The sequence below is a fragment of the Chelon labrosus genome (genome assembly GCF_963514085.1).
Source record: "Chelon labrosus genome assembly, contig: SCAFFOLD_156, whole genome shotgun sequence".
NCBI lineage: Eukaryota > Metazoa > Chordata > Actinopteri > Mugiliformes > Mugilidae > Chelon > Chelon labrosus.
In genome coordinates this window covers 27267-36787 of record NW_028181609.1, presented here as the reverse complement: position 1 = coordinate 36787, position 9521 = coordinate 27267, and the positions used below count along the sequence as shown (strand labels likewise).

At 40.3% G+C, this 9521-nt stretch overlaps 1 pseudogene across 1 annotated transcript in view; it reads left to right on the top strand.

Annotated features, from left to right (window-relative positions):
* Window positions 1-9470, top strand: part of LOC311509858 (NLR family CARD domain-containing protein 3-like) — a 13858-nt pseudogene extending 4388 nt beyond the window's left edge. The window contains exons 3-10 of the transcript XR_014699938.1: window positions 392-514; window positions 1252-1445; window positions 1993-3790; window positions 3927-4100; window positions 4575-4748; window positions 6753-6926; window positions 7209-7382; window positions 7644-9470. The product of XR_014699938.1 is annotated as an NLR family CARD domain-containing protein 3-like (transcript). The remainder of the gene's footprint in view (window positions 1-391; window positions 515-1251; window positions 1446-1992; window positions 3791-3926; window positions 4101-4574; window positions 4749-6752; window positions 6927-7208; window positions 7383-7643) is intronic.
* The last annotated feature ends 51 nt before the right edge of the window (window positions 9471-9521 follow it).

Here is a 9521-nt window from a genome sequence, read left to right as displayed (position 1 = left end):
GTTCTTCCGTGCATTTCCTGATACTGCTTTTATTTTGTATTTCCTGTGAAGTTTATTTTGAAAGGAACGTATCCGGATGTGATAACCATTAATGACAGTAACGGAAGATGGAACAGAAACGATAATTCTCTATGTTTGTGTTAAATTTTTTGTCCATAAGAAACAGCAGAACTAGCTTTTTAAGCTAACTCTGTTCTAAAAGTCTGTCAGAGTTCATTTTTACTTTTTAAAGCTTAAACACGTTCCTGTGGTTTTCTGACCATATTCTAACATAAACAAGTATTTATTTTAACTTTAATAAAACTACAGTTCCCATCAGTCTCTGATCAACCTGGAGTACTGTAACTGAAGTTGATGTAAACTCACTGAGTGTTTCTGGTTTACCTCTCAGACTGACTGAAGTCCAGAAGATGGAGGAAGAGGAGGACAGAGTCAGATGTCTGTCTATGAAGAGTTATGACTCCAAAGACAGACCTCCAGACTTCAGTGAAGAACCTGGACCCTCAGACACAAAGTAAGAGACTGTTTCTACTGTAAACTGACCTGATGGAAGATGATGATTTTAGGATGAAGCAGAAATGTTCTGCTGAAAAATTTCTAGTCATGATGCAGATGTTTTAGTGCAGGTAGGTAAGATCCTAGTCTGGGTTTTAGAACCAGGAAGTACTGATGGTATTTCTGTAGTAAAACACCTGAGAACCTCCATTTCAGAATGTCCACTCATCAATATTCAGATATATTTGTTCTAATGTTGAAGTGTGTAAAGATTTTCAGCTGGGCTACTAGTGGATGGATTGAACTGCAGTTTTCTCCTCCTCCCATAGTCAGTGTGTAGCAACTAGCCAGTATAGTTAGAATGTGATCTTTATCTGATCAATACTCCCTATCAGTCCAGTTCACTATCAGTAACACTTCTTAGACTCTTCTAAGCTCAGTTCAGACTGAACTAACTCAAGATAAAACAGTGAAGGACATAATCAGCTCTCTTTGATGGAAGGCTTTTACTGTGAAGTCTCTGCAGGAAGTGTTGAGTTTGTATTAACAGCAAACGGCAGGTAGATGACTCAGTGTTTAATAAGACAGCCAGATAGGAAAAGCAGTTGATTGGTTTTGATGAAAGCAGGAGAGTTGAAATCAAAGGAAGTCAATTCAAACTTTTCCTGTTCTCTGTGAGCGTCTGAGCTTCTGGACAGTGATGTCAAATGTTGACAATCTGCAAATGATTTTAGTGATGAAGGAATGTGTTGACAGAGAGAGGAAGAGGAGACATGTTTCTGTGGAGGAGCAGCTGTCCTGCTGTGCTTTGTGTCAGGACGTCCTGAAGGATCCAGTCTCTAGCAGCTGTGGACACTGGTTCTGCAGACAGTGCATCAACTCATACTGGGACCAGTCTGCTTCATCAGGAGACTCCTCCTGTCCCCAGTGTGGACCAAGATCTAGAACAAGTAAGACTGTACATCTGTCTGCTGATGGACTCTTGATAAAATCATTTCTTAGTTTCCTACAGTTTTATTTATTCTCTTTTCTTTCCCTGCACTTCACATACCAGCCTTATTTTACTCATAACTGAGCTTTGTTAATTACTGCTGATATAAATTAATCTGTTCCTGTTGTGACCAGCCACTAAGAAGCTTTTATTGTGAAACAGCCAGAGGAAATGTTTGTCACCTGATTAGCAGTATTTTGTTGTTAGTGCAGTTAAAAACAAGAGATGAACATATTGCTCATCATTTTATTAGTGGATCAGTCTTAAATATTACAGAGAGGAAGGAACAACCACAGTGAGCTGTTAGCCTCTGCTGTCAATCAAACACTGACAAGCCCCCTCAGAGGCTGATAGAACAAAGAGCATTTCTAATGTTTCATCTAAAAATGAGTTATTATGAGAAGAAAAAACTCTTTACAAAACATTTAAAATCAGTTTTCTGTTCTTTGTGACTTCTAACAGGGATGACTGTTTTCTTTCTGTCTCATGTTTGTTCTTCTTTGCAGCTGATGTTGGTCTGCAGGAGGTTTTAGATGAACATAAGATCAGTCTGAGGAGGAGATGTGAACGTGTGACTGAAGGAAGTGATGTAACAGGAAGTGAAACCCTCCTCAACAGGATCTACACTGAGCTCTACATCACAGAGGGACAGAGTGAAGAGGTTAATACCCAACATGAGGTGAAGCAGCTTGAGACAGCTTCCAAGATGAAGGCCCTCCATGACACTCCAATCAAGTGCCACGACATCTTTAAAGCCTTACCTGACCAACAGAGACACATCAGAGTGGTTCTGACCTACGGCGTCGCTGGTGTTGGAAAAACCTTCTCAGTGCAGAAGTTCACTCTGGACTGGGCTGAGGGTTTGGAAAACCAAGATGTCAGTGTGGTGATTGTGCTTTCGTTCAGGGAGCTGAACTTGATCAAAGATGAGCAGTACAGTCTTCTCAGGCTGCTCCATGTTTTCCATCCAACATTACAGAAGGTCACAGCAGAGGAGCTGGCTGTCTGTAAACTTTTGTTCATCTTTGACGGCCTGGATGAAAGCAGACTTTCATAGGACTTCAACAACAGTGAGGTTGTGTCTGATGTCACACAGAAGGCATCAGTCAACGTGCTGCTGACAAACCTCATCAAGGGGAAACTGCTTCCCTCAGCTCTGGTCTGGATCACTTCCAGACCTGCAGCAGCCAATCAGATCCCTCCTACATGTGTTGACAGGCTAACAGAAGTACGAGGCTTCACTGACGCCCAGAAGGAGGAGTACTTCAGGAGGAGGTTCAGTGATGAAGAGCTGTCCAGCAGAATCATCTCTCACATCAAGACATCCAGGAGCCTCCACATCCTGTGTGGAGTCCCAGTCTTCTGCTGGATCACTGCTACAGTTCTTGAGCACATGTTGACTACAGAGCAGAGAGGAGAGCTGCCCAAGACCCTGACTGACATGTACTCACACTTTGTGATGGTTCAGACAAAGAGGAAGAAGAACAAGTACCATGAGGGACATGAGACCAGTCCACAGGAGCTGATGGAGGCTGACAGGGAAGTTCTTCTGAAGCTGGGGAGGCTGGCGTTTGAACATCTGGAGAAAAGAAACATCATGTTCTACCAAGAAGACCTGGAGCGCTGTGGTCTTGATGTGACAGAGGCCTCAGTGTACTCAGGAGTTTGTACAGAGATCTTCAAAAGAGAGAGTGTGATCTTCCAGAAATCAGTCTACTGCTTTGTTCATCTGAGCGTTCAGGAGTTTCTGGCTGCAGTCTACATGTTCCACTGTTACACCAACATGAAGATAGAGGTGGTAAAGGACTTCCTGGGGAAATACTGGTGGTATACCATTAAGTCTGTGAATGACTTCCTGTATGAAGCCATGAAGAAATCCCTGCTCAGTGAAAATGGTCACCTCGACCTGTTAGTTCGCTTCCTTCATGGCCTCTCTCTGGAGTCCAACCAGAGACTCTTAGGAGGTCTGCTGGGTCAGACAGAGAACAGTCTACAAATCATCCAGAGAGCCATCAACAACCTGAAGGAGATGAACACTGATAAAATGTCTCCTGACAGAAGCATCAACATCTTCCACTGTCTGATGGAGATGAACAACCTCTCAGTTCATCAGGAGATCCAAGAGTTCCTTAAGTCAAAGAACAGATCAGAGAAGAAACTCTCTATGATCCACTGCTCAGCTCTGGCCTACATGCTGCAGATGTCAGAGGAGGTTCTGGATGAGTTGGACCTGAAGAAGTACAACACATCAGAGGAGGGACGATGGAGACTGATCCCAGCTGTGAGGAACTGTAGAAAGGCTCGGTGAGTCCTGATCATTAACAGAATCAATCAGATGTTCATCAGATGATCACCTCACTCTGTTTCATACTCATTCAGTCTGGATCTAGAATGTAAATGATCTGATTTTATAACAGATTTATATGTTTTCTAATCACAGATTTACTGGATGTAGACTCTCAGAGACTCACTGTGAAGTTGTGGCCTCAGCTCTGAAGTCCAACCCTTCCTATCTGACAGAGCTGGACATGAGTGATAATGACCTGAAGGATTCAGGAGTGAAGCATCTGTCTGCTGGACTGGAGAGTCCAAACTGTAGACTGGAGACTCTGAGGTCAGTTCACTGACTGGAGCTGTTGTAGGTTTTCTTTATTTATTCAGTTCAAGTCATTGACTGATGTGTCAAATGTTCTTTAGTTGATAAATGTTCAGTATTTGAACACAATGAGCACAAATCTGAAGAAGTTTCTTTTTCTCAAATGTTCTGTTTTTCTAAACAGTTGAAGAACATTGACTCAGTCTTCTTATTTATTACAATCATACATCATCAACTATTACTCAGAACATATCACATATCACTGAAACTCCCCAAACTATAACTGGCCTCCAATCTTAAAACAACAAGTTCTGGTAAATATGCTGCTTTGGTGCAACAGTCCATTCTCTTCTCCACTGATCATAAAAACTAAATACACAGTCACAGACTGTTACTGGTGTTGTTGAGTCAGACTGATAGAAGGCTGCTGCTCTGAGTCAGGATGAAACACATCATACATTTCATTGGAGATCACTTTTATTCTTTATTCAGATTGCAGGGCTGCAGTTTGTCAGAGATCAGCTGTGATTCTCTGGTCTCAGCTCTGAAGTCCAACCCCTCCCATCTGAAACGTCTGGACCTGAGTAACAACAGTCTGAAGGATTCCGGAGTGAAGCAGCTGTGTGGTTTTCTGGAGAGTCCAGACTGTAGACTGGAGACTCTGAGGTCAGTTCACTGTCTGTTACTGTTGTAGATCTGATATGTTTAATCACCAACTGAATCTAATTCATGTTCATCCAGAACTTTCCTCCATAAATCTGTAAATGTCCTTTAGTTCAAGACGAGTGTTTGTATCAGAAACTGTAGAAAATGTCCACTGTTAGTTGTTAAAGTCAATGAAGCTTAAAGGCTGTTAGGACACAGTAATGCAGGGGAGCTGCCTCTGGGGGGGGCACCAGATGAAACATGTAATGGAAGAAGTTATCTTCTTCTACACACTGTATATTAGTGGTGTGTGATACCGCTAGATTTGGTATCGATCTGATACCAAGTAAATACAGGGCCAGTATCACTGATACCGATACTCTTTAATAATTAAGGTGGATGCATCATCAATCTGAATCAATCTAAATCTGAATGAATTTTCATGACCTTTAAGTGTTTTTATGATTTGCCTTTTGGATTATTAATCAGTTCAAATCTAGTACAAAGTTAATGAAAAATGAAAAGTTAGTAGAAAGTACTTTATTATCACAATAAAAGTTTTTGTTCAGAAACAAAATAATCACTTGAGAACAAATGAAAAGAAATTCTTTTTCAGACAGAGTGTTCAGTAACTACAATACAATTATAAAGTAAATCTCTCCCTTCATTGAACTTCTTTCTGGATTTTTCTCTTAAATAAACAAAGTGTACAAAATGATCAGTCCACAACAAATATTATAAAAATGTCAAACAAATGATTTTTTCTAGTAGCATGTATGTTTAGGAAGTACAATACAAAACTAAGACAACATTTGTCTCCTTTAGTTCTTCTCTTCTTTTCGGGGGTCTGTCGGGGCCAGGGGGCGGGGGATTTTTCTCCTCCTCTCTCTGTTTCTGTAGCTCTGCGTTTTCTTGTCCATGATTTTTCATCTGCTTTTACAAGTTTGTTGTGTTACCACTGTATCTTCCAGCCTTTTTCCAAATAGTCCAACTTGCTGTCGCTCCTCTTCCTCTCTGCCATTCTCCTGCTCCGTCTCTGTGCTGTGTGTAATGCTCTGCTGCTGGCCGGGCCTGGCAGGTAGTGGTGGGCGGAGCTTGGTTACCTGGCGCCGCTGAGTCACGTGACAGTACAACAAACACAGGAGAGGAGGAGGAGGAGCAGAGTGAGCCTGCTCTGCTCTGGGACAGCAGCAGCATTTAGACAAACACAGTCAGGTTACAGCCTCTTTAATGAAACAAGAGAGAAACTGAAACTGAAGGATCCATCTCATTACATTGGTATCCATCAATATTGATAGCAACGTTGCTATCAATATTGATGGATACCTGGATGGATCCACCCACCACTACTGTGTATGCACACCAAGCTGAGCCACCTGCTCTGCTCTTTAACATCCTCAGATGGATCCTCTTGTTTTATCTCTTCCTGAGCCTATGCTCTTTGTTATTGATGTTGTGGCTCATGTGGAACTTTATTACAGTTTCATTCAAATGACTGGCGTTGTCATTTTATCTCCATAACCGCTGTGCTATGATGACGGGTTGTGTTAGCTCCACGCTCATTTAAAGTTGCTGCAATTTTAGTTGAAGGCGTCTGAAAATCTTCTAACATTTCCTCCAACTGATCTGCTTTCTGCCTCTGATCCTGAGCCTGTCATCATCCTCTTTGCTCTTTAAAGTGGAAGCTTGTGCTAAATTTGTTCCATTATATTGAAAATGTTAGTGTTTGACTTTAATTCAAATGTGAGAGCTCATTGTTGTGATGCTGATTATTTTGTTCTATGTGTGTTCTGGTCATTTGAGCAGATTAAACATGCTGCCTTTAATATGGCTATAAAAAAGATGGTTGTGTTTTTAAAGGTGTGGGGGATTGGGGGGGTGTCAACCTGGTTGGGACATAGAAGGGGGGGCACAGCCAAAAAAGTTTGGGAAACGCTGCAGTAATGTTGAGCTGCACATTTAAAACCTGAACACATCTGATTGAATTATTCATCATTTAATCTACATATTTTATTCTTTATTCAGACTGTATTGGTGCAGTTTATCAGAGATCAGCTGTGATTCTCTGGGACCAGCTCTGAAGTCCAACCCCTCCCATCTGAAACATCTGGACCTGACTAACAACAACCTGAAGGATTCAGGAGTGAAGCAGCTGTGTGGTTTTCTGGAGAGTCCAGACTGTAGACTGGAGACTCTGATGTGAGTTCACTGTCTGTTACTGTTGTAGATCTGATATGTTTAATCACCAACTGAATCTAATTCATGTTCATCCAGAACTTTCCTCCATAAATCTGTAAATGTCCTTTAGTTCAAGACGAGTGTTTGTATCAGAAACTGTAGAAAATGTCCACTGTTAGTTGTTAAAGTCAATGAAGCTTAAAGGCTGTTAGGACACAGTAATGTTGAGCTGCACATTGAAAACCTGAACACATCTGATTGAATTATTCATCATTTAATCTACATCTTTTATTCTTTATTCAGATTGTGGAGCTGCAGTTTGTCAAAGATCAGCTGTGATTCTCTGGTCTCAGCTCTGAAGTCCAACCCCTCCCATCTGAAACATCTGAACCTGAGATTCAACAAGCTGAAGGATTCAGATGTGAAGCAGCTTCTTGATCTTGTGAAGAGTCCAGACTATAAACTGGAGACTCTGAAGTGAGTAGAGGGTTCCAGTCAGTCCATGCTGCTTTCATCAGTATTGTCCTAAACACAGTTAGTATCAAAGATCCAGTGTTTCCTGTAAACCTGCAGCTTCTCAGTGAAGCTGTGAGAGGAGAATGGAGACAGGCTTCAGGATTGGACAGAAGGACAGAGAGAGAGACAACAGTCAGCCAATCAGATGAGCCAGAAGCTTGTTGTGATCATGTGTTTGAGTTGATGTGAAGACGACTGTTGTTGTTGTGTTGATGTGTCCAGGAAATAAAGCTGGATTCCAGCTGACAGCCTTCCAAGATGTATAGAGACAGTGGTGGTCATTCATCAGATCTGATCAACAACTGATCACAGCTCTGAGATCAGTCTGACTGAAGCCTGCACATCACAGAAGACTACGCTGAGAAACAAGAACAACCAAAGACCAAACGAGGACGCCACAGACGACGAAGAAGAACTTCAGCCAGCCCGGTCTAAAAGATTCATGTGTTTTAAATATGTATTAAACTATATTATGTATTAACTAAGCCATGCCATTATTATAACTCTGAATCATAGACTGTATATAATATAGTAACATAATTAACTGCAGTTCATGTAGTGACCACTAGAGGCTCCAAAGGGAGCTAATCTCCATAGACCTCCATGTTAAAAAGCCCAACTTTACATCGATATTAAACATGTTTACAGCCTGGTACAAACAACGGTTTTAGTCTCAATAGTTTATTTAACTATTCATGACAACTGTATGGGGGTTAAATGTTTTATAACTCATCTGTTTATTTTTTATTAGGTTTAAAGTTCTGCATAATTAGGGGCGTGGTCGCCTTGAGTGACAGGTGAGGGATGCTCGCTGCTGGAGATCACTAGCTGCTAGCAGCTAGTCCTCACCTGAGCTAATAACCTTTCAGCTCAGTTTGAGGTTTTGATCCATTTAGATCATTTTACAGTTTTTTACAATCACTTTGCTACTATTTTCAGAACCTTAAAGTCATTTTTCACAACTCTAGACACAAAACTCACATTTTTCAAAACTCTAACCCTTTTCTCAATTGCTTGGATACAATACACATAAAACTTAGATCATTTGTTCATTCAAAAAAAATCACCTGTTCAATATGATACAACTTAACATCAAAGTACTACTATTTCAAAAGCCAATTCACACATTACATTTCAAATGAGTGTCTATTCATTTCTTTACAATGATCTAACTATCAATTGATACAAAATGATAAGTAACTGTTGCATTACTCTAAATGCATAGTTGTATGGAAACAAATCCAAATCCACAACACAGAGTTGATGACAATGTAGAAGTACAGTAATCACTCCTGTTTTGTTTCTTACATGTACAGTACAAGCAAGCAAGTTGAGGAACACTGCATTTGATGTTTTACAGTACTGTCTTTTATTTTCTACTGTATTTCATAGCTAATTACAGTATTTTTGCTTTGATTCAAATACTGTAAACCTATGTTGTGATTGTACTGTCTTGAATTTCCCCTTGGGGATCAATAAAGTATCTATCTATCTATCTCTATCTAGTGTTTTGCATCAATATACTGTATTACAAACTTTGTTCAGTGATTCCACTGTGTCTGTAGTATTCACTCTACTACTGCAGTACTTTTACAGAGATGCATTTCCTGTACTGTACATGTAGTACCATAATGAAACCTGTATCACCTATTTTGTTCTGCAATATTTAATGATTGTACGAACAATGACACAGTGAAACTATCGGTTGCTTGTGTGTGGGTGATCTATAGTTCTGTTTCAATGGTATTTCACAGCAAATTTGTTTTTTGAACCAATGATTGTGCAAGTGCAAAATTTATTTAAAGATGTGAATGCACAATGCAATGTTTTGAACATTAGACAGCCTGTGTTACAAGTGATAACCGTTTTGAGTTGTGAAAAATTACATCAAGGTTCTGAAAATAGAAGCAAAGTGATTGTAAAAAACTGTAAAATAAATATCTGAACATCTAAGAAGTGTGTCCTCCACCTCACTGATGAATTCTGAGTATTATATATGTTCGTCGACACTGACCAACATAGCTAGCCTGCTAGCTGAAGTAGCCAAGTCCTTTTATATTATGGTAAATCTACAACTGCTCTTTAATAAACAGTGAATTG